Here is a 25,270-nt window from a genome sequence, read left to right on the forward strand (position 1 = left end):
TCCAGCCAACATGAAGAAAGCCTATCTCTCCCACTGATTACAGCTAAAATTGTTGCACAGAATACAAAAAACAACTACCTGAAGATTTTTAAAATTAGACTATTTCTATGATATTCTGGAAAAGGCAAAACTATAGGTACACAAAACAGATCAGTTGGTTTTCAGGGGCTGAGAGTGGAAGGAGAAGCTGAGTACAAAGTGGTATGAAAGATGTTTTTGGTGTGATGGAACTGTTCTTTAACTTGATTAGAGTAATGATTACATAACATTTGTGAAAAGACATGGAATTGTGCAATAAAAAGTGTAACTTTTACTGTGCATAAAGTGTACCTCAATAAGTCTGACTCAAAAAAAGGAGTTATCTGTGTTCTCCTCTGCTGCATTGGAGGGAGTGAATAGGAAGATTGGTCTATAGTAAATCTTGTTGTAAGGAGGGATTGGATTCATAGAAATCAGTTTGAAAGCTCTTGCATCATCCAGGCAAAAGGTGATAAATGTCTGAAGTATGAAAATGCTCAGGTTTTATAACAAAGAAACAAATAACTCAATCAAAAAATGAATGGAAGACCTAAATAGACATTTCTCCAAAGAAGATATACAGATGGCTAACAAACACATGAAAAACTAAATGCTCAGCATTACTAATTATTAGGGAAATGCAAATAAAAACTACAATGAGGTATCACCTCACACCAGTCAGAATGGCCATCATTAAAATAATCTACAAACAATAAATGCTAGAGAGTATGTGCAGAAAAGCAAACCCTCTTACACTGTTGGTGGGAATGTAAATTGGTACACCCACTATGGATAACAGCATGAAGTTTCCTTAAAAAACTAAAAATAGAACTAACTTATGACCCAGCATTCCCACTTCTGGGCATATACCTGGAGAAAACCATAATTCAAAAAGATACGTGCACCCCAATGTTCATTGCAGCACTATTTACAATAGCCAGGACACAGAAGCAACCTAAGTGTCCATCGACAGATGAATGGATAAAGAAGATGTGACACATATATACAAGGGAATATTACTCCACCATAAAAAAGAAACGCAATCGAGTTATTTGTAGTGAAGTGGATGGATCTAGAGACTGTCATGCAGAGTGAGGTAAATTGGAAAGAGAAAAACAAATATCGTATGCTAACCCATACATATGGAATCTAAAAAAAAATGGTTCTGAAGAACCTAGGGGCAGGACAGGAATAAAGACACAGATATAAATAATGGACTTGAGTACACATGGAGGGGGAAGGGTAAGCTGGGACGAAGTGAGAGAGTGGCATGGACATATATACACTACCAAATGTAAGATAGATAGCTAGTGGAAAGCAGCCACATAGCACCGGGAGGTCAGCTCAGTGCTTTGTGAAAACATAGAGGGGTAAGATAGGGAAGATGGGAGGGAGATGCAAGAGGGAGGAGATATGGGGATATATGTATATGTATAGCTGATTCAGTTTGTTATAAAGCAGAAACTAACACACCATTGTAAAGCAATTATACTCCAATAAAGATGTTAAAAAAAATGCGTGCACTCCAATGTTCATTGCAGCACTATTTACAATAATCAGGACATGGAAGCAACCTAAATGTCCATCAACAGAAGAATGCATGAAGAAGATGTGATACATATATACAATGGAATATTACTCAACCATAATAAGAAATGAAATTGTGCAATGTGCAGATATGTGGATGGACCTAGAGACTGTCATACAGAGATACAGAGTGAAGTAAGTCAGAAAGAGAAAAATATATAATATTGCTTATATGTGGAATCTAGAAAAATGATATAGATAAATTTATTTGCAAAGCAGAAATAGAGACACAGACATAGAAATTTGATGTATAGATATCGGGGGAGGCAGGGGGTGTGGGATGAATTGGGAGATTGGGGTTGACATATATACACTACTATGACATATACACTTCTATCTATAAAATAACTAATGCGAACCTCAAAACAAAATGCTCAGGTTAATAAAAGACAATTTTCATTTCTCATTTCTCTGTTGTAGCATAGCACACTCTTAAAAGTATATAACAAATATTTGTACTTTTAAGGTTTCCTCTATATTCTATAAATTCACCTGAGATTTTGTGTGTATATATGTATGCATGTATGCATGTATATATGTATGTATGTATCTATCTATCTATCTATATGTATATATACAATTTTTTAAAAGAAATTACCATTCAGGTCTTATTTGCTGTACTAGGAAGTCTCAAATTTAAAACTAAAATATAACTTCATCCATGTTTCTTGTGATTTTCTGGTGGGGGGGGATGGTAGTGAAATAAACATATTGGTAAAATAACTATTGCCAGAATGTTAAATGATGAAGTGAGTAAAATTTTTCTTCACTCTTTGAATATATATTAACATTTTCAAAGCACAACTATTCTTTATAGTTTAACTTAAGGTCCTTATATGAGTACTTATTTTGGTAGATAATGTTAGCCAAGGGAGGAATCAACCTTGTGTCAAAAGACCTTGTTTACGGCAAAACTATTCTGGCCTAACAGCTACTTAAATCACTGTATAGAATCTCAAGTTAAACCACAACCAAAATATTGACACAGGAGCCAGTAACATTTGGCATTACTAACATCCTTTCCTCCTTGGCTAATGTAATCATTTAACCAATAAGTGATATAATATACATCCATATTTTGCTATACCAGATACCTTATTTAATGGTATAATTTTGTTATTTCTCATGTTACAATTAGACATTAGATTAAAATTGTCCACTGATTCAATACCATTTACTTCATTAGATGCTAAATTTCCTTGAGCTTATTCCTCTTTACAGTAAAAATGGTGTTTCTTGCTTTGAATAAATTGGCTTAGTAGTTATATAGAGATGGAATGGCACCAATTTCCCCTTTTGAGATCAGAGTTTCTTTGGATATAATTGCAGAAGTATGTTGGCAACTTTCTCTCGTGTACTTATTCCAATGGTACAAACGCTTTGTACATAAATCTTAACATTGTGAATCAGTTTTTTCTCAAAAGGCATTTTAACTTTTTAATTGAAGCCCCCAAATGGTACTTTTGAAACACTGCTTTCTAAAAATAAATTGTTATGTTTAAGAGTGGCAAAGGGCCTTATGAGAAAATATAATGGGATTTATATTTAACAGATGCTTCTGCACACTTTCCCAGGTTTATTTCTGTTGTAAACTCATAGGCATGTGAAAATCTTTGGGAAATATAACATTACTCTGCATTCTTCTACCTAAGGACTACTGATGATATTAATACACGTTCCATTCTCATGTAAATAATCATGATCACCTAATTCCCACTTCTTGTGATTTCATCTGATGAGATTTGAATGACAGGACTTCCCTGGCAGTCCAGTGGTTAAGACTCCACACTCCTAATGCAGGGGGCACAAGTTCAATCCCTGGTCAGGGAACTAAGATCCCGCATGCTGCATGGCATGGCCAAAAAAAAAAAAAAAAAAAGGAAAGAAAAGAAAGAAATTTGAATGATATATTCTATCCATGGGTGCCTAATTTTTGAAGACCATTTACTTCAAATCCTTGATTCCACAAGCAGAATTTATGTAAAAACACTCCACAATGGAAGCTGGCATGTCTTGACTTATCTAATATTGTAAATCAACTATACTTCAATTTAAAAATATATTCTAGATAATAAGTCGATGATAAGAGTTCTCTGCTGAGATATAACATCTACTTCTTTAAAGTGTGTGTCATGTGTTGGAACAGCTTCACTGATTAAACATCACTTTTCCCTTAGGCAATTTTAAATTCCAAATTTAGTTCAGTCAGATGGTGCCACAATAATAAAAATAAGTTGATATTTTTTCTTAATATGAAGAAATTGGGAAAGGTCACTTTTAGGCAAAAAAATATATATATTTGGGGATTGGTGAGTAGATTAGTGTGGCTCATGAATAAGATATAAGAGGGTTAATGGCAGGAAATAATAAGGTAAGTTGGAATTTTAATTGTTAGGCAATGAGAAGATAGATATTTTAAAGAGCATGATATGATTAGGTATGTATCTTGAGATTCTAGCAAACTGCTATTCTAAGTCAGATGTAGCATCTCTGCAATATGAGTTGTGATAGCCAAACTAAACTCTTAATTTGTGAAACTGAAATCTCTGGAGAGTGACTGATGTTTAGTGAGAGGTATAACTTCAATAATTCAATTTAAAATGTTAGAGTTAGGTGAAGCAGGGATGGAGAGAGACTTTATCATAATATAGGTAACAATTTTAGTTATATTTATATTAACAACTTCCCCCTTGAAACCACAAATTTCTGCAATAAAGAACTTAGAATAAAAATTTTAACCTAATCTCTCTCTAGAAAATACAACTCTAACCTCTAACTGACTCCTGTAGTATGTCTAATTTTAAGTAGTGCAGACTCTTAAAAAGGCTACCAGAGTGAGAAAGCAACAAAGCTGAAAATCTCAACTTACCAAATAAATTTGCTTAGAATCACCTATAGAACACTAAGAAGTTTTTACTCTAAACAGTTACTTTGATTTTGGCAAAACTGCTATTGAGCTGTTCTTCCTGATAGTAATTAGACATGGGGATGGTTGTTTTCCTGAGTATACCCAGTTTATGATTTTAAAAAAGAAAAGAAAAATATGTCATCAGTTTAGAGCCATGCCCACCTTGGGCCAGCAGCCTGTTTTTTGCAAGATCCACTAGCTAAGAATGTGTTGTTGTTGTTTTTCTTACATTATTGAAGGGTTAGAAAAAGAATAAAAAGATGGAGGAGAAGGAGTGTAGGTGTCAAGGGTTCAGTAGAGATTTTTTGTGACTCACAAAAATGAAAAATATTTACTGACTTTACAGGAAAAATTTGCCAAAGCTGGCTTAGAAGATTTTTATGTCTTGCCGTTACAGGAAGAATTGTGTCAAGATCAACTAAAATTTTTATAGGGTTATTTAAAGAAGGAGTTAATATAACAAGCATTAGGGTCCCACACATTGTTTTTAGGTCTTATGCTCTAGTTTGCTTCAAGATAGAATGAAAATTTTCAGCATATGAATCTCTGACATAAATTATTTTAAAAGACTCACAAAGCATTCATTTATAAGCAGGAAGAGTACTCAGTTTTTAGGATATAAAGTCTTTACTAAATTGTTTAACTCTAGTACTTAAAAATGGATTCTCTGCTCTTATACAGTTTGCAATAGCATCTCAGACTTTACTAGAAGACGATATATAGAGAGGGTAGAAAACAAAAGAAGGTAAGATGTTTTTCATCAAATGATTCCTGTTGCAGCAAAAAAAAAAAAAATATTTTGAATTAATTTTACCCAGAATAGCTGAAACATGCAGCAGCAAGAATTAAAAAGGAATAAAAGAGTAGCACTCAATCACGGCGCCCCACCCAGCACACTTAGTAGCACTCTAAGAAAGATAAGTGATTTACTCCATTAATATTTAAAGTATAGTATCTCTAAATGTGGGATGGTGTAGTAGAAAGAGAATCACTGTTGGAACCATACAAGCCTGGGTCTGCTCTTGGCATCACCACCTGTTAGCTATAAGATACCAGACTATTTATTTAAAATTTTCTGAGACACGGTTTTCTCTTCTGTGTAATGGATTCTGTAACATCTATTTCATGCACTTATTTTGACGATTAACTGAGTTACTTTTTGTAACAAATACAAGTGTTGGCACACAATAGATGCTGATGCTCATAAAACATTATCTCATATTTTCTTTTTTCTGTATATATGAGTGCTGGTTATCTTTTTAAAAACTCATGAAACAAAATAAAATTTGCAATTTTTATAGGAAGAAGTTAAGGAAAGAAGAAAGAAATCTAGTATCATTAATTCAATTTTAAGTCTAGTTTCCTGTATTTTAAGACCCTAATACAATAATAATGGTATGATTATAGAGCCACAATACACATAAGAGTTAATAAGAAAAAAATATTGGTATATCACTAACAAAAACTTAACTATCCCAAAGAAAACATCCTAAGATCTCTACTGCATGACTCCTCACCAATAATTTGAACACTCTACAAGTGCAAAAGCTGGGGTGGGTGGGTGCTGTATTTCATGGTGTAAGATTATGAGAAGTTTGTTTGTATTCTGACAAGTGAAAGACTGAATAAAATATTTTTTTCATAATATGTACTAGTCATCTTATGGTAGGAGCATTCAACCATGATGTCTCCCCTCCAAAAAAATTTCACAATTTTTCTTAAAAGTTTTTATCCATATTTTATCTATATTTCTTATCCATCAAAAACTGAAATACATGTCCTGACAAGTTACAAAGTCACTTTTAACAAGCTTTTTTCCAGTGTTTCATTCTAAAAGCAATGCAGTGCTTTTGTATTTTCTATAATATTATGATTTCATATGCATGAGTTTCAATGAGGCCATTTTAGAAAAGTCACAGAAATTAATCTACTGAAAGTTGAGAGGTAAAAACAGTGATGTAGGGTTACGATGATTACTAAAATTACAAGTACCTTTGGTTTTATATTATTACTAAAGAGCTAAATTTTCTAAAGCATATTCTTCTTCTAAAATCAACTTCTACTATAGTTTACTGGCAACTTGCCAAGACCCAATAAAATTCTTAATGAATATCTAAATCCAATGTCTCCTATTATATCCTTTATTTCCCTACACTGTGTATTTCACTAAGAAAAGTCTAACATAGGGAATGCTTCTATAACCCCATCTGTCATGCAATATTATTCTTTACTTTAGAATGGAGTATAAAGCCCATATCTTCCTCAAAATTTTCAAGATTGACACCATTTGTTCTAGAAATTTCCAAGCAAGAAACTCATTACCCTGTTCATAATATTTATAATTATTTTATTCATCTTTGTCTACTGATATGGGTTGAATATTCAGTTATTTTCTTAACCAGGATTATAAAAAAAAAAAAACTTAAGGGCAGACATCAAGCCCTAAAACCATGTGAAAACTAGGTTTTATTTTTTTAGAGACTAACTGAATATTTTCAAAGATATGGCCTCAAAACATGTATGAATTTAACTGACAACACTACTGTCCACTACAAATCAAAGCACTATTTGACTTAACCAGTTGACACATTTCATGGATTTATTCTATTCTAGCTTTGGTGGTTCACAAAGAGTAGCATTTTTAGCTGTAGGATAGGTTTAAATAGCAATTTCAAGTTATAAACTGCTCTGATTGTGTTTAGGAAGTCTTTTTAATTTTCCCATCATTTCTAGTTCATTGAGTGATGAATGCATTTATACCAACCTAGTCTTATACTTCCTATCATTAAAAATTACTTTCATCTTTTATATATATTTTTTGAATTTTACTTTATTTATTTTTTTATACAACACATTCTTATTAGTTATCCATTTTATACATATTAGTGTATATGTCAATCCCAATCTCCCAATTCATCACACTACCACCACCCCCTTGCCACTCTCCCCCTTTGGTGTCCATACATTTATTCTCTATATCTCTGTCTCTATTTCTGCCCTGCAAACCGGTTCATCTGTACCATTTTTCTATGTTCCACATATATGCTTTAATATATGATATTCGTTTTTCTCTTTCTGACTTAATTCACTCTGTATGACAGTCTCTAGATCCATCCACGTCTCTACAAATGACCCAATTTCGTTCCTTTTTATGGCTGAGTAATATTCCATTGTATATATGTACCACACTTTTTTTATCCATTCGTCTGTCGATGGGCATTTAGGTTGCCCATATTTTATATATTTAAAAATATATCTCTTTCATGTTTGGATTTCTATCACTCAATTATATAGATCTCAGGATCACTGTGGACACTGGTCAAACATATTTCTACAATCTAAATAAGGCCAATACATGATGGGCAGCACCACAATGGTTTTGTATTCAAAAAAATTTATAGCATCCTCTTCCTTTCATACAAATTCATCTCCAATTCCACAAGGTGTGCTATTTTAGTTATTGTACTTCTCCATCCAAAACATGATGTGATGAAGTAGGAACAAGGAAGCTAGAAGGATGAAAAGAATAGCACAGACATAAGATAAGAACAAATGTGGTATTGGTACTGTTGTTCATGAAAAGACTCAATAAGCATTTCTTAAATTGAATAGGAGTTTATAAAATTACAAGAGATATGAATAAGTCTAACAAGTCAAGAATAGGAAAAATTAATTCATGGTGATATAAATCAGAATAGAGGAGAAGAGGATTAACTGAAAAATGCACAGGAAATTTGGGGTGTAAAGAAGTGTAAAGAAATGCTTTAGTGGGGTGTTGGTAACATAGGTGCATACATTTCCCAAAACTTGTTGAATATAATATCTGTGAATTTTACTGCACATAAGTTTGCTTCACTAAACAATCAAAAAGGAAGAGTTGAATAGACTCAACACATACTTATTCACCAAATGTAAATATTCCAGGACATTGGATCACTCTCTTTAAATTTTATTAAACAATAATTTTCAAGAAAAAGAAAAGACAGTGCTGCTACATATGGGCTGAAAAAATACACAGCACATGTGGCATGATATATAATACAGTTTGGAAATATAAACAGTTTCACTTAACTTTGAAAGGTTTGGATCTAATTTGTCATGAAGGGAAGAACACATTGATATTAGAAGCAATTAATTTTATTAGATTCAACTAGCATTTTGCTAGATCCTCCAAAGTTTCTCATCTGTAACCTCTCTTTCTTCACAAACTACTCTTTGCATATAAGGTTATTATCCTATTTATTCCCCCCACAAACACTATTTAGAATTTCTGGTAGAATTTACAACTAAATGCTAAGCAGGTTTCCAGAGAGACCAGTTTTAGTCATTTTGTAAAATTCTGCAGAAACAGAAGCTTAAAACGGAAACGTTATAGATTTGAAAACTGTCCAGGAAATAGCTACCATAATGACTAAAGCAGTGAGGAATAATCCTTATAGGTAAGACTTAACAATTCTAAATAACTTAACTGTAATATAAAATAATGGACCTAGAGTACAATTTTCTGAAGCATTAAGTATTTTGACCAAATTTTTCTGAAGAGTCACCCTGAATTAGAACAAAATCCTGAATATGAGGACTGTGACACTTTATCAAATGCTACTACCAAGGAAAAACAATTATCAAAGCATATAGAAAATAGGAGAAAAAATAAATATACAATTCAGACAAAAATATGTAAAACTACTCTTAAATATACAAAAAATTTTTAAGTTCACTCGTCATTAGAGAAATGCAAATTAAAACAATGCTGAAATAACATTTATTACATGTCAGATTGGTGAAAATTTAAAGCCATGAAAATACATTCTGTTGGTGATGCTGTGGGGAAACAACTTTCATGTGCTGTTAATGGGAGAGAAAACAAGTGCAGCACTTCAGGAGAAGAATATGGCAACACCTAAGAAAATTTTATATATACTTGCCCTTTCAGCCAGCAATTCCAGTTATAGGAATTTTCTCTGGAACTATTCATCAAATGTTATGAAAATGCATATATACAAAGTTATTCTTTGCAACATTGTTTGTAATTCTAAAATATGAGAAAAATACATGGAAGAGTGGTTGAATGAACCTAAGTATACCTTTGAAATGGATGACTGTAATGTGTAAAATAAGAATAAGAAATAGCTCTGTTTCCAAAATATGCCAAGTGAAAAAGGGCAACATCCAGAAAGTGTTTATGATTTTCTAAATTTCATAAGCAGGATGTATGAGGAAATATACACATATATATTAATTTGTTTAAAAAAGGATATACAGGAAGGACAAGCCAGAAACTAAAGAGATGAGTTACCTAACATGGGCTAAGTGGGAATGAGGTGGAAATATTGAGGAATGTGAAAATTTTTGAAGGGATAAAGTGGAGGTTAGTGATGTGTCTCTGAGTATAACTTTTTATATAATATTAACTTTCAGAACAACATTAACATTTCAAATACACCAAAAGTAGATAAAGAATTAAAATCAGCCAGGATGTGGGGGAACCCAAGATGGAATACAAACAATAAAAGAAGAAATTAACTGCATTACCAATGAGTAATATAACCTCAATGAATGGAGTAGAGAAGTAAAGAATTAATCCAAGTACTGTTGGAAAACAGGATCTGATGGTATGAAATAAGAATAACAACAAAAAACTATCCAAAAATATTGTTTCTAATTTTTAAATTATACTTTATTTTTGATTTTTTAAATATTTTATTTATTTATTTGGCTGTGTCAGTTCTTAGTTGTGGCACCACCTTTGAGGAGATGTAATTCAAATAACATGAAATTCATCTATTAAAAGGGTACGATTCAATGATATAACTAAACAGACTTGTTATTCACAGAGTTGTACAATCACCATCACAATCTAATTTTTAATTAATTAATTTTTGGTTGTGTTGGGTCTCTGTTGCTGCATGGGCTTTCTCTAGTTGCGGTAAGCTGGGACTACTTTTTGTTGTGTTGTGCGGGCTTCTCATTGCGGTGGCTTCCTTGTTGCAGAGCAGGGGCTCTATGCTCCTGGGCTTCAGTAGTTGCAGCTCGCAGGCTGAGTAGCTGTGGCTCGCAGGCTCTAGAGCACAGGCTCAGTAGTTGTGGTGCATGGGTTTAGTTGCTCTTTGGCATGTGCGATCTTCCCAGACCAGGGCTTGAACCAATGTCCTCTGCACTGGCAGGCGGATTCTTAACAACTGTGCCACCAGGGAAACCCCATTACAATCTAATTTAAAACATCTTCATCACCCCAAAAAGAAACACTGTACCTATTAATAGTCATTTTTACCCTCCCATACAGCTTTAGGCAACCTCTAATTTACTTTTCTATTTCTACTTGATTTACCTTCTCTGTACATTTCATATAAATTGAATCATGTGATATGTGGCTTCTATCACTTTGCATAACGTTTTCAAGGTTCATGAATGTTGTAGCAACAATCAGTAATTCATTCCTTTTTATGGCCTTCATTCATTTTACAATCACTGTGTACATGTGTGCACACACACACACATTGTTTATTCATTTATCAGTTGTTCCCTTTTTGACTAATGAATAATGCTGCTTTGAGCACTTGTGTGCAAAATTTTGAGAGGACATATGTTTTTACTTCTCTTAGGTATGTACATAAGAGAAAAATTGCTGGATCATAAGGTTAAATTATATGTTTAACTTTTTGAGGAAGTGCCAGGTATTTTCCACAGCAGCTACATTTTGCATTCCCACCAGCAGTATACGAGGATTTGAATTCTTCCACATCCTGGTCAACACTTGTTATTTTCTGTCTTTTTGATTCGAAACATTCTATAGGGTGTGAACTTTTATTTCAGTCTGGTTTTGATTTTCTTTTCCCTGATGGATAATGATGTTGCACACCCTTCTAATGTGCTTGTTTTCATTTTTATATCATCTTTGGAGAAATACCTGTTCAGATTATTTTCCCATTTTAAAAATTGTGTTATTTGTGTTTATATTATTAAACTGCAAGATTTCTTCATATACTCTTGATATAGTTTCCTTATCCAATATATGTTTCTGCATAATTTCGCCCATCTGTGTGTTGTCTTTTCACTTTTTTGATGGTATCATTTACATCAATGTTTTTAATTTTGATTATATTTAATTTATCTTTTGTTGTTGCAGCGGTTGTGCTTTTGGTGCTGTATCTAAGAAAACATTGCTTAACCCAAGCTCATCAAGACTTACTCCTATGTTTTCTGCTAAGAATTTTATATTTTTAGCTCTTTCACTTAGATCTATGACGCATTTTGAGTAAACTTGTATATGTAATGTAAGGTAGACTCCAACATCATTCTTTTGCATGTAGCTATCCAGTTGTCACAGCATCATTTCTTGAAAAGATCATTCTTTTCCCCATTGAATGAATTCAGGACCCTTGGTGAAAATCAATTGGCCATATACATATGGCCTTATTTCTAGATTCTCATTTCTATTCCATTGATCTAATTTCACCTTTATGCCAGTATCAGACTACCTTGATTACTGTAGATTTATGGCAAGATTTAAAGCTGGGAAGTGTGATTCTTTCACTTTGTTCTTGTTTTTCAAGATTGTTTTGGCTATTTTAAATTGCTTGCAATTTCACATAAATTTCTTGTCAATTTCTACAAAAATCTAGCAGCTGGGATTTGGGAGTAATGCCATCCTAACAACATTAAGTATTTTAGTGAATGAATATGGCACTTTATATCATTTATTTATGTAATCCTTAATTCATTTCAATAATTTTTTGTTGTTTTCAGCATACAATATTTGCACTTAATTTGGTAAATTTATTCCTTAGTAGTTCATATTGTTGATGTTTTAAGAATTGGATGCTTTTGTTAATTCAACTTTGAATTATTCATTACTGTTGTACAGAAACATAATGGATATTTAAAATAAATTAAAATTTTAAGATAATTGTAGATTCAATACAGCTTTAAGAAAAAATATGGAAAGATTCTATGTACTCATCCCCATTTTCCTCCAGCAGTATAATTCTATAGTATAATATCATAACTAGGATATTAATATTAATATAGTCAACATACAAGACATTTTAACTACCACAAGAATCTTTGTCTTACCCTTTTATAGCCACATCTACTTTCTTTTTGAAAGAAAAAGAAACAAACTCTGGGAACTAGTAATCTGTTCTCCATTGCTATACTATTGGCATTTCAAGAACGTTATATAAATAAAATTATACCATACGAAACTTTTGGAATTGGTTTTTTTTTTTTTTAACTCAGTATTGTTCTCTGGTGATTCATCCAGGTTGTTGCAACAGCTCATTTATTTTTCTAACTCAATAATTTTATGTGTACTAGTTAGAGTTCCCCAGTGAAACAAAACCAATAGGATACATTTGTGGGGGGGTGTGGGGGAGGACACAGAGAGATTTTAAGGCTCAAACAATTGTGGAGGTTAGCAAGTCCAAAATCTACAAGGTAGGCCATCAATCTGGAAACCCAGAGAAGAGTTGATGTTGCACCTTAAGTCAGAAGGCAGTCTGGAGGCAGAATTCCCTCTTCCTCAGAGAACCTGTCTTTTTATTCTCTTAAGGCTTTCACTGATTTGATGAAGCCCACCCACATTATGCTTTACTCAAAGAAAAATGATTTAAATATTAATCTCATCTAAAAATATCTTGACAGCAACTTCTAGACTAGTATTTAACCAAATATCTGTGTGCTGTGGCTTAGCCAAATTGACACATAAAATAAACTATCATGAATCTGTATTAGTTTGCTAGGGATGCCATAACAAAGTTCCACAGACTGGGTGACTTAAACAACAGAAATTAATTTTCTTATAGTTTCAGAGACTGGAAGTCTGAGATCAAGGTATCCACAGGGTTGGTTTCTTCTGAGAGTTATAGGGGAATGATCTGTTCCAGGCTTCTCTCCCTGACTTGTAGAGGAACACTTTCTCCCTATATCTTTACATTGTCTTCCCTCTGCATGTTTTTTTCTTTTTTCCCCCAAAGTTCCTCTTCTTATTAGAACACCAGTCATTTTGGATTAAAGCCCACCCCAATGACTTCATTGTAACTTAAGCACCCCTGTAAGAATTTCATATCTAAATACAATTTCATTCTGAGGTACTGGGGGCTCAAGATTTCATACTGGCTTTTGTAGGGACATGATTAAGCTCATAACAGCATGAAATGGATGTATCACAGTTTTGAGTATTTTTTTTTTAACCATTTACCCATTGAAAAGCACTTGGGTTGTTTCCAGTTTTCAGCTCTTATGAACAAGACTGCTATAAATATTGATGTACAGGGTTCGTGTGAACATTTTTCTTTGTTTCTCTGGGATAAATATTTATGAGTGTGTTGCTAAAGTTGTATGGTAGTTTGCATACCTTTTTAAAGAAATTGTCAAATTGTTTACCAGGATGTCTATACCATTTTACATTCCTACCAGTAATGCATAATGATCTGGTTTCTCCACATCCTCACCAGTATTTGGTGTTGTCACTAATCTTTAGTGTAATCATTCAGATAATTGTGTAGAGGTATCTCATTATAGCTTAATTTGCATTTTCCTAATGGTTAATGATGGTGAACAAATTTTTATGTGCTTACTTGCCATCTGTACAACTTCTTTGGTGAAATGTGTTTGTGTCATTTGCTTATGTTCTAATCAGTCTGTTTACTTCTTAACTATTGAACTTTGTGAGTTATTTATATATACTGGATGATAGTCTTGTATGAGATATGTGATTTACAAATATTTTCTCCCACTCTGTAGCTAGTTTTTTCATCCTCTTTAGAGTCTTTTACAGAGCAAAAGTTTTAAATTCTGATTAAGCCCAGTTTACCAATTTTTATTTTTATGTATTGTGTTTTGATATCAAGTCTATAAACTCTTTGCTTAGCCTTAGGTCTCAAAAATCTCTTTTTTTCCATTTTATTGACGTGTACTTAATATACAAAAGGTCACATGTATTTATTTTATACATTTTGGTGAGTTTGGACATATACATGCACCTGTGATACCATTACTACAATCAAGGTAGTAAACATATGTATCACCTCCAAAAGATTTCTTGTGTCCACTTACTTTGTGTGTGTGTGCATGTGTGTGTGTTAAGGACACTTAGCATGAGATATATTCACAAGTTTTTCAGTGCACAGCAATGTAATATTAACTACAGGCACTATATTTTACAGCAGATCTCTAAACTTATTCATCTTTTATTAACTGTAACTTTTTTATTTTTTCTAATAGTTTAATAGTTTTATGTTTTATATTTAAGTTCATGATGCATTTTGAGTCCATTTTTATAAGGTGTGAGGTGTAGTCTGAGATTAATATTTTTTCCCTAATCCAGTTGTTCCAGCACCATTTGTTGTTTTATTGCACTGCTGAGAACACCAAGCACTATCTTGAATAAGAGTGATGTAAATGGATATCTTTTGCTTGTTCTTGATTACAAGGGGAAAACATCCAGTATAATGTAAGCTGAAGAATTTTTGTAGATTCTCTTTCAAGCTGAGGAAACCCTCTTTATTCATGATATTCAGAGGGTTGTTACCATGAATGGATATTGAATGCTTCCTTGTATCAGTTGACATGATCATGTGATTTTTCTTCTTTAGCTTGTTAATATGAATTACAATGAATAAGTTTTAATTATTGAAACATCAATGAAACCCAGAAATAAAGTGCACTTGGTCATAATGCATAATTATTTTTATATATTGCTGAATTCTGTTTGCAAATATTCTCTTAAGGATTTTTACATATATATTCATGAAGGACATTGGTCTTTATTTTTTTCTTTTTTATTGTCTTTTATTTTGGTATTAAGGTAATACTAACTTCATAAACTGAATTGGGGATTGTGTCTTCCTCTTCTATTGTCTGGAATAATTGATGCTAATTCTTCTTTAAATGTTTGACAGAAATCCCCAATGAAACCATTTGGATATAGGAGATTTCTTTTTTGGAAGATTTAAATTACAAAATAAATTTTCTTACTATTTATAAGAGTATTCAAATTATCCATTTCATATCGGGTGAGTTGTGGTTTTATCTTTATTATTTCCTTCTTTCTGCTGGCTTTGAGTTTTTTCTGCTCCTTTTTTTAGGTTTTTGAAATGGGCGCATAGATTATTGATTTGGGACTTTCCCTCTTTTCTAATGTAAGTATTTAATGCTAATGATATCTATCTGCATGCTGCTTTCACCATGTCCCCCAAATTTAGATATGTTGTATTTTTATTTTCATCCATTTCAATGTTTTTTTTTTACTTCCTTTGAGAGTCCCTCTTTGACCCATTGCATCATTTAGAATAGTGTGGTTTGTTTCCAGGTATTTGAAGTTATTCTTTTTATGTTTCTCTTATTAATTTATAATTTGATTCTTTTTGGTCTGAGAATACACTCTGTATGATTTCAATTCTTAAATTGCTGAGATTTGTTTTGAAGCCCAGGATATGATCAATCTTGCATATGTTTCATGGGCACTTGAAAATAATGTGTATTCTGCTCTTGCTGGGTGAAGTGTTGTGTAAATGTCAATAAGATCCTGTTAATGATGTTGTTGGGTCCTACGTCTTTGCTGATTATCTGTCTAGTTGCTCTATCAAGAGATTTATTGAAACCTCCAACTATAATTTTGAATTTGTCTATTTCTCTTTTCAGTTTTATCAGTTTTTTGCTTCATATATTTTTCAGGTCTGTCATATGGTGAATACACATTCAAGATTGCTATGTCTTCTTGGTAGTTTGATCTTTTTATAATTTTATAAGATTCCTCTATTTCTGTGGGAATTCTTTGCTCTGAAGTCTATTTTATCCGATATTAAATAACCACTTCTGCTTTCCTTCGGTTAATGTTTACATGATACATCTTTTCCCATATTTTTAATTTTAGCTTGCCTGTATCTATTTGCCTGATGTGTAGCCATCACTCAGCCAGCCTTTAGGATTTTCTAAGAGGAAATTGTTCCATATGTAGCTGTAGACTCAGTGTGTCCATGGGAGGAGGTGAGTTAAAGATCTTCTTATATCACCATCTTGAACCTGAACTCTCCTATTGTTGATTTCTATTTTAATTCCATTGTTTGATTTAAATCTCTTTAAATGTATTGAGGCCTGCTCTGCTCTGGAATATGGTCTACCTTGGAGAACGTACCTATTGCATTTGAGAAGAACAAATATTCTGCTGGTGTTGAATGGAGTATTCTATACATGTCTGTTAGTTCTAATGGGGTTATGATGCTTTAGGTCTTTTATTCCCTTGTAGATTGACTACCTGGATGTTCTATCCATTAATGGAAGTGGGGAATTAAATTCTTCACTTATTTTTTGTTAAGTTGTCTATTTTCCTTTCAATTCTTTCAGGTTTTGTTTAATATATTTTGGAAATATGATATTAGTTTTTATGTTAATATATCTTCTTGATGGAAATAGCCTTTTATCATCATAAAATGTTCCATTTTATCTCCAGTAACAATTTTTTTCTTAATGTATATTTTGTCTGAAATTATTATAGGCATTCCAGATCTTTTCTGGTTACAGTTTGCATGATCTATCTTTTACCATTATTATTTCTTTCAACATTTTTATGTCTTGAATCTAAAGTCTGCCTCTTAAAGACAGCATGTAATTGAATCATGCTATTTAACTAGTCTGCCAATATCAGTTTTTGATTGGAGTACAAATAATGTTATTACTCAAAATTTAGGATATATTCACCACTTTGTTACTTTGTTTTCTATATATCTTATGCCCTTCTTTCTCTACTCTTCCTTTCTGTCCTTTTGGTCTTAAAATACATTTTGCAGTGTAGCTTGTAATTCATTTTAGTATATTTTGAGTTATTTTTAGGAGTTGCCTTTGAGATTAAAATTAGTACCTTAATTTAAAATAAAGTAGTTCATATTAATACTAAATTAATTAATTTCAATAGCATGCAGAATATTTGATCCAATGTAGCTACATTCCTTCTGCCCTCATTATGCTTTATTTTCATAAAATGACATCTTTATAAACAAACCCATAAACACAGTTTTATCATTATTGCTTTATGCATTTGTCTTTTTAAATCATGTAGGAGAAGAAAAAAGTTACAAAAAATGCATTTATACTGTCTTTTATATTTACCTATGTAGTTGTCTTTGCTAGTGCTCTTTATTTCTTTGTGTGGATATAAATTTCTGTCAAGTGTCTTTTCAATGTATCCTGAAAAACTCGCTTAGTATTTCTTGAAGAGTATTTCTGCTAGTGGTGAACATCTACTTTTTTCTTTTGATCTGTTAATGTTTTTATTTAGAATTTATTGTTTTTCAACTTTTTAATTGTGTTAAAATTCACATAACACAAAATTTATTACCTGTACCACTTTTTTTTTTTTTTTTTTTTTTTTTTTTTTTTGCAGTACGCAGGCCTCTGACCACTGTGGCTTCTCCCTCTGTGGAGTACAGGCTCCGGACGTGCAGGCCCAGTGGCCATGGCTCACGGGCCCAGCCGCTCCACGGCATGTGGGATCCTCCCAGACTGGGGCATGAACCCGTGTCCCCTGCATCGGCAGGCGGACTCTCAACCACTGCGCCACCAGGGAAGCCCTACCTGTACCATTTTAAAATGTAGAGTTCAGTGGTATTAAGTACATTCATATTGTCGTGCAACCATAACCACTATTCATTTCCAACAGATACTTCATCTTGCAACATTGAAAATCTGTGCCCATTAAAAAATAATTTATGTTTACCCCACCCCCAGACCCTGGCAACCATTATTCTATTTTCATTCTCTATTATTTTGCTCATCTAAATACCTCATAAAAGTGGAATCATACAGTATTTGTCTTGTGAGTGGCTTGTTTCATTTAGCATATGTCCTTAAGTTTCAACCATATTGAGAATGTGTCAACATTTTCTTCCTTTGCAAAGCTGAAAAATATTCTATTGTATGTATATACCACCTTTTGCTTATACATTCATTCATCCGTGAACACTTAGGTTGCTTCCACATTTTAGCTATTGTGAATAAATGCTTCTATAAACATGGATGTACAAATACTTTAAGATCCTGCTTTCATTTATTTTGCAGTATACACTCAGAAGCAGAATTTGGGGATCATAGGTTAATTCTATTTTTAATTTTTGAGGAACTGTTGTGCTTTTTGTCCACAGCGGTTATACTATTTTACATTATCTCCAGCAGGCACAAGGTTCCCAATTTCTCCACATCCTTGCCAATACTTGCAATTTTGTTTGTTTTTTTAAATTTTTGACAGTATCCATCCCAATGTGTGTGATGTGGTATTTCATTGTAATTTTGATTTGCATTTCCTTAATTATTAGTGATGTGTATCTTTTCATTAACTTATTGGCCATTTGTATATTATCTTTGGAAAAATGTCATTTGTTTACCCATTTAAAAAATTATTTTATTCAAGCATAGTTGATTTATAATATTGTGTTAATTTCTGCTGTACAGAAAAGTGATTCAGTTATACATATATATTCTTTTTCATATTCTTTTCCATTATGGTAGATCACAAGAATTGAATATAGTTCCTTGTGCTATACAGTAGGACCTTGTTGTTTATTCATTCTGTACATAATAGTTTGCATCTGCTAATCTCAAACTCCCAATCAATCACACCCCAACCCAGAGAAACCACAAGTCTGTTCTCTATGTCTATGAGTCTGTTTCATAGATAAGTTCATTTGTGTCATATTTTAGATTCCACATATAAGTGATATCATGGTATTTGTCTTTTAAGTTTTTTGATGTTGAACTTTAAGAGTTATCTATATATTCTGGACACTCATATCTTATTAGATATATGACTTACAAATATTTTCTCCCATTCCATCGGTTGCCTTTTTTTATTAAGGCTATTTTTGGAGAAGTTTTAGATTCACAACAATATTTAAGAAGATACAGAGAGTTTCTGCATACTCCTCCTTGCCTCCATATATGCTCCCATTATCAACATCCACAACCAGATTGGTACATGTGTTACAACTGATGAACCTATATTGACCAACCATAGTCACCCAAAGTCCATACTTTATATTAAGTTTCATTCTTGGTATTTTACACTCTACGGGTTTGGGCAAATGTATAATGACATGTTATCCACCATAATGGCATGATGTAGAGTATTTTATCCTTCCACCCCTCCATCCCCTAACAAACACTGATGTCTTTATTCTTTCCATAGTTTTTCCTTTTACACAATGTCATATAGTTCGAATAATACAGCATGTAGCACTTTCAGTTTGTCTACTTTTATTTTGTAATATGCATTTAAGGTTCCTCAATGTTTGTTTCATGACTCATTTCTTTTTTAGTACTGAATAATACTCCATCATCTGGATGTACTATAATTTATTTGTCCATTCACCTATTGAAGGACATCTTGGGTCACTCCAAGACTTGACAATTATGAATAAAACTGCTATGAAAATTGATGTGCAGGTTTTTCTGTGGACATAAATTTTCAAATCCTTTGAGTAAATACCAAGAAGCATGATTACTAGATCATAAGGTAGGAGTATTTTAGTTTTGTAAGAAAACACCAAACTGTCTTCCAAAGTGGCTGTACCATTTTGCATTCTCACCAGCAATGAATGAGAATCTATGTTATTCTACATCCTCCCAGCATTCGGTGTTGTTAGTGTATGGGATATAACATTTTTCATAGGTATATAGTGGTATCTCACTGTTGTTTAAAGTTGTATTTTCCTTATGACGTATGCTGTTTAGAATGATTTTATATGCTTATTTTCCATTTATCTTCTCTGTTGGGTGTCTGTTAAGGTTTTTGGCACATCTTTATTTATTTATATATTTTTTCATATTTAATTATTTATTTATTTTTTATTGACGTATAGTTTACTTACAATGTTGTGCTAGTTTCAAATGTACAGCAAAGTGATTGGTTTATATTTATATATATTCTTTTTCAGATTCTTTTCCATTATAAGTTATTACAAGATATTGAGTATAGTTCAATGTGCTATATAATAAGTCCTTGTTGTTTACCTATTTTATATATAGTAGTAGTTTATGTTAATCCCAAACTCCTAATTTACCTCCCTCTACCCCCCACTATCCCCTTTGGTAACCATAAGTTTGTTCTCTATGTCTGTGAGTCTATTTCTGTTTTGTAACTAAGTTCATTTGTACCATTTTTTAGATTCCACATTTAAGTGATACCATATGATATTTTTCTTTCTCTCTATGACTTACTTCACCTAGTATGATAATCTCCAGGTCCACCCATGTTGCTGCAAGTGGCATTATTTCATTTTTTTTAATGGTTGAGCAATATTTCATTGTATATATATACCACATCTTCATCCATTCATCTGTTGATGGATAGTTAGGTTGCTTCAATGTCCTAGCTATTGTAAATAGTGCTGCTATGAACACTGGGGTGCATGTATCTTTTTGAATTAGAGTTTTCTCCAGATATATGCAAAGGAGTGGGATTGAAGGATCATACAGTAACTCTATTTTTAATTTTTTAAGGAACCTCCATACTGTTTTTCATAGTGGCTGTATCAATTTACATTACCACCAACAGTGTAGAAAGGTTCCCTTTTCTCCACACCCTCTCCAGCATTTATTATTTGTAGACTTTTTAATGATGGCCTTTCTGACTGGTGTGAGGTGATACCTCACTATAGTTTGATTTGCATTTATCTGATTATCGGGGATATTGAGAATCTTTTTATGTGCCTGTTTGAATCTGTATGCCTTCTTTGGAGAAATGTCTATTTAGGTCTTCTGCCTCCTTTTAATATAGTTGTTTGTTTTTTTGATATTAAACTGTATGAGTTGTTTGCATATTATGGATATTAGTCCCCTGTCAGTAGCATGATTTGCAAATCATGTTTTTTGTTTTCTTATTGTTGAGTTTTAAGACTTCTCTGTATATTTTGGATAACAGTTGTTTATCAGGTATGCCTTTTGCAAGTATTTTCTCCCAGCTTGTGGTGTCTTCTTATTCTCTTGACCTTGTCTTTCACAGAGAAGAAGTTTTCAATTTTAGTGTAGTCCAGCTTATCTGTTATTTATTTCATGGATTGGGATTTTGGTGTGGTATCTAAAAAGTCATTGCCATATTAAAGTCATCTAAGGTTTTTGTCTATATTATCATCTAGGAGTTTGCTCATTTTGCATTTTGTTCTGTGATCCATTTTGAGTTAACTTTTGTGCTGGATCTGTTTATTTCTGATAAAGGGATTTTGAGATCTCCAGCTATTATAGTGGATGCATCTATTTCTCCTTGCAATTCTAAGATTTTGCCTCACCTAGTTTGATCTCTTTAGTTAGGTGCATTATGGATTATTATGTCTAATTAAAGAATCGATCCCTTTATCATTATGTAATGTCCTTCCTTATCCTTGGAAACTTTCCTTATTTAGAAGCCTGCTTTGTATGAAATTAATATAGTTACTCTTTATTTTGATTGGTGTAGCATGTTAATTTTTATCCATCCTTTTACTTTTAATGTATAAATGTCTTTATATTTAAATTGGGTTTCTTTTAGGTCTTGCTTTTTGAACCACTCTAACAATCTCTGCCTTAATTGGGGCATTTAGTCCATTCATGTTTACAATGAGTATAGATGCAGTTAAATTAATATTTATTATATTCATTACTGTCTGGTATTTGTTGTCCTTGTTCTTTGTTCCTATTTTTATCTTCCACACTTTTTCTGCCTTTTGTCATAATAACTGAGCATTTTGTAAGTTCCACTTTCTCTCCTTTATTAGCATATCAGTTATAATTTTTTTCTAACTTTTTTTGGTGGTTGCCCTCATATTTGAAATACACATTTACAGCTAATCTAAGTCCATTTTCAAATAACACTATAACATTCATGGGTAGTAGGAGTACTTATAATAACAAATAATCCTAATTCTGCTGTCTTATCCCTGGTATCCTTGAGGTCATTAATTTTACTTACATATAAGCATACATAATCAAATATATTGTAGCTACTATTTTTGAACAAACTTTTATCTGTTAGATCAATTAAGAAAGACAAAAGTAAATTGTTAATTTTACCTTCATTTGTTCCTTCTTTAAAGATCATTTTTTTTAATGTAGATCCAAGTTCCTGAACTATATTACTTTCCTTCTATCTAAAGAACTTCTTTAATATTCCTTGCAAGCCTGGACTACTGGCAACAAATTCCTTCAATTTAGTTTGTCCAAGAAAGTATTTCTCCTTCACTTTGGAAGGATAATTTCACAGGGTACAGAATTCGAGTTCAGTGGTTTATTTATCTCAATACTTCAAATATTTCACTCACTCTCTTCTTGCTTGCTAGTTTATGAGGAGAAACCAGATATAAATCTTATCTTTATTCCTCTATAGGTAAAGTGTTTATTCTGTCTAGTTTCTTGCATGATTTTTTCTTTCTGTTTTTTTTTTAATTTTAGTACAGCTTTTTTTTTAGCATCTTGATTAGAGTATAATAGCTTTGCAATGGTGTGTTAGTTTCTGCTGTATAACAAAGTGAATCAGCTTTATGTATATATATGTCCCCATATCCCTGGTCTCTTGTGTCTCCCTGCAACACTCCCGTCTAGGTGGTCACAAAGAATCAAGCTGATCTCCCTGTGCTCTGCAGTCTGCTTCCCACTAGCTATTTATTTTACACTTGGTAGTGCATATATGTCCATGCTACTCTCTCACTTCAGCCCAGCTTACCCTTCTCCCTGCCCATGTCCTCAAGTCCATTCTCTGTGCCTGCGTCTTTATCTCTGTCCTGCCCCTCGGTTCTTCAGAATCTTTTTTTTTTTTTTTTTTTTAGATACCATATATTTGTGTTTACATACAGTGTATGTTTCTCTCTTTCTGACTTACTTCACTCTGTATGACAGACTCTAAGTCCATCCACCTCACTATAAAAACTCAATTTCGTTTCTTTTGATGGCTGAGTATCTTGATGTATCCTGGTTTATACAATATACACCATTGTATATATGTGCCACATCTTTATACATTCATCTGTCAATGGACACTTTGGTTGTTTCCATGTCCTGACTATTGTAAATAGTGCTGCTATTAACACTGTGGTACATGACTCTTTTTGAATTACGGTTTTCTCTGGGTATATGCCCAATAGTGGGATTGCTGGGTCATACGGTAGTTCTATATTTAGTTTCTTAGGAACTTCCATACTGTTCTCCATTGTGACTGTATCAATTTACATTCCAAACAACAGTGCAAGAGGGTTCCCTTTTCCCCGCACCCCAACATTTATTGTTTGGAGACTTTCTGATGATGGCCATTCTGACTGGTGTGAGGTGATACCTTATTGTAGTTTTAATTTGCATTTCTCTAACGATTAGTGATGTTGAGCATCCTTTCATGTGTTTGACAGCAATCTGTATATCTTCTTTGGAGAAATGTCTATTTAGGTCTTCTGCCCATTTTTGGATTAGGCTGTTTGTTTGTATTTTTAATATTGAGCTGCATGTGTTGCTTGTACATTTTGGAGATTAATCCTTTGTCAGTTGCTTCATTTGTAAATATTTTCTCACATTCTCAGGGTTGTCTTCTCATCATGTTTATGGTTTCCTTTGCTGTGCAAAAGTTTTTAAATTTCATTAGGTCCCATTTGTTTGTTTTTATTTCCCTTTCTCTAGGAGGTGGGTCAAAAAGCATCTTGCTGTGATTTATCTCATAGAGTTTTCTGCCTATGTTTTCCTCTAAGAGATTTATAGTGTTTGACCTTACATTTAGGTCTCAAATACATTTGGAGTTTATTTTTGTGTATGGTTTTAGGAAGTGTTCTAATTTCATTCTTTTACATGTAGCTGTCCAGTTTAACCAGCACAACTAATTGAAAAAGCTGTCTTTTCTCCATTGGATACCCTTGCCTCCTTTATCAAAGTTAAGGTGACCATATGTGCATGGGTTTACCTCTGGATTTCTATCCTGTTCCATTGATCTATATTTCTGTTTCTGTGTCAGTACCATGATGTCTTGATTACTGTAGCTTTGTAGTATAGTCTGAAGTAAGGGAACCTGATTCCTCCAGCTCCGTTTTTCTTTCTCAAGATTGCTTTGTCTATTCAGGGTCTTTTTTGTTTCCATACAAATTGTAATTTTTTGTTGTTCTAGTTCTGTGAAAAATGCCATTGGTAGTTTGAGAGTGATTACACTGAATCTGTAGATTGCTTTGGGTAGTTTAGTCATTTTCACAATGTTGATTCTTCCAATCCAAGAACATGGTATATCTCTCTATCTGGTTGTATCATCTTTATTTGCTTTCATCAGTGTCTTATAGTTTTCTGCATACAGGTCTTTTGTCTCCTTAGGTAGGTTTATTCCCAGGTATATTTTTCTTCTCGTTGTAGTGGTAAGCCAGAGTGTTTCCTTAAATTCTCTTTCAGATTTTTCATCAGTAATATATAGGAATGCAAGAGATTTCTGTGCATTAATTTGGTATCTTGCTACTTTACCAAATTCACTAGATTAGCTCTAGTAATTTTCTGGTAGCATCTTTAGGATCCTCTCTATATAGTAGCATTTCATCTGTAAACAGTGACAGTTTTACTTTTTCTTTTATAATATGGATTCCTTTTATTTATTTTTCTTCTCTGATATCTGTGGCTAAAACTTCCAAAACTTTGTTGAATAATAGTGGTGAGTTGGGTAACCTTGTCTTGCTCCTGATCTTAGTGGAAATGTTTTCAATTTTTCACCATTGGGAATGATGTTGGCTGTGGGTTTGTCATATATGGCCTTTATTATGTTGAGGTAAGTTCCCTCTC

The sequence above is a fragment of the Phocoena phocoena genome, chromosome X (assembly GCF_963924675.1).
Source record: "Phocoena phocoena chromosome X, mPhoPho1.1, whole genome shotgun sequence".
Taxonomy (NCBI): Eukaryota; Metazoa; Chordata; class Mammalia; order Artiodactyla; family Phocoenidae; genus Phocoena; species Phocoena phocoena.